The sequence below is a fragment of the Salvelinus namaycush genome, chromosome 24 (assembly GCF_016432855.1).
Source record: "Salvelinus namaycush isolate Seneca chromosome 24, SaNama_1.0, whole genome shotgun sequence".
In the NCBI taxonomy this organism is placed as follows: Eukaryota; Metazoa; Chordata; class Actinopteri; order Salmoniformes; family Salmonidae; genus Salvelinus; species Salvelinus namaycush.
Window position 1 is genome coordinate 19,426,728 of NC_052330.1, and position 1,685 is coordinate 19,428,412.

Genomic DNA, 1,685 nt, shown 5'->3' on the forward strand with positions numbered 1-1,685 from the left:
GTTTTATGTTATGGTTTAGATATTCCCCTTTGACCCCAAACACAGTGTATCTAGCACAGTGGAACAGACTAACACAGGGAGAGGTCTTAAAACAATCTAAATCTGGAGAGAAGCCAGGCATGTGGGTTGTGGCAAGATAGGAAGATGCAATAAATATATCCACAGTGACGGATTGTATCATTCAACTTGTAGTTCATATTGTGTCACAATACAGGTGGTTTAACAGTAACACAATCAGTGTTGAAATCAAACAGTAAGAAACAAAGTGTTAATGTGAGGTGCTGATTAGAAAACAACAATCTGAGAAAAGTCAATCACAATAGATTGGTTCGTAATAGCGATTTCTTTCATGAAAAGCCTCTATATTGTAGTCCTATTTCACAATGATCTTTCGAGCTCTATGGTTTGTGTATCTTATTATTGATTTGACATCATTCAGTCATATGATGAATATCAGGCAATTTGATGCAGGTTTGATGGCCTGATGCCATATTGTGATAATTGTATCACGATAATGATATTGATTATGATATTGCCTTGAACTTACCCATATTATGCGCAACTATTACATACTGTGTTGGAAATTATACACTGAATGGGATTCAATAGTTGAAAGTATCTGAAAATGTAACATTGATATTACTGTCTTTTTCCTATTGACAATAGAAACATGTTATGATTATGAACAACTGAAGGTTGTTATACCAGTGTAATTATAACAAAACAGAATACATTTGATTTTCAAAGGTTATGTGCATCATAATGGTTAGTTAAGGATTAATTACCATTGAACAAAACATTGGTTAAAGTTAATCATTGAAGGGGGAAAAAACAAGACCTATTTTTTATAAATATAATAGCACAGAAAAATAAATGCAGCAGTAACGTTTTTCACAAAAACTACCTTCTTGACTTTCTTGTATTTTTTTATCTTCTTGTTTTTCTTTTCTTCTTTTGCTCTTTGCCTTCCTTCATCCTCTTCGACTAGGGGCTCGTACCTCTCCGGTAAAAAGGCAAAATGGATCTCAGTGGCGCACTTCTCTTTCTTTCTCCCCCCATCCTCTACCTGGGGGCCGGAGGTATCATTTGGTGCGGGGGTCTCATGTTGGTCCGAACAGTCTACTTGTCGGTGATACCTGGATCCTTTCTCCGCTTGCCTCTCACCTAAGGACTCAGTATTATCAAATAACCTCAATACGAGAGATTTGGGCTTCATTGTTGTCTCTCAGGTAGTAGTTGCCGTTGTTCTTTGTTGCAGTCATGGTAGAATGAAATCTGTCACTTGCTGCTATGTTGTCAACACAAGGTATGTGCTTGAATGGGCGTGCATTCCATTGGACTGCTGGCACGTTGCCCTTAAAGATGTAGTCAGACTGGTTTGTGCAGGAAGTTGTGTTGCATACACACATGATTTGTCTTTAACCTGCTAATTCATTGTAACATAATCTTGTGGATTAGAACCACAGATTTATATACTATATAGGCCTAAATTGTGTTAAAAAGCAATACCCATAGCCATAGTGAAATGAGACAAATGAGATATAACGGGCCCATAATGAAGTAAATTGGCCCCTCAGGTCCCTGCCTGCCCAGCTACAACGCAATGCCGCCCTCTATCGGGCACATGTAGAAGTAGGTTCAGGTGCATTTCTAGAAAACAATCCAGAGTCAGTTTGTGTTTGAAT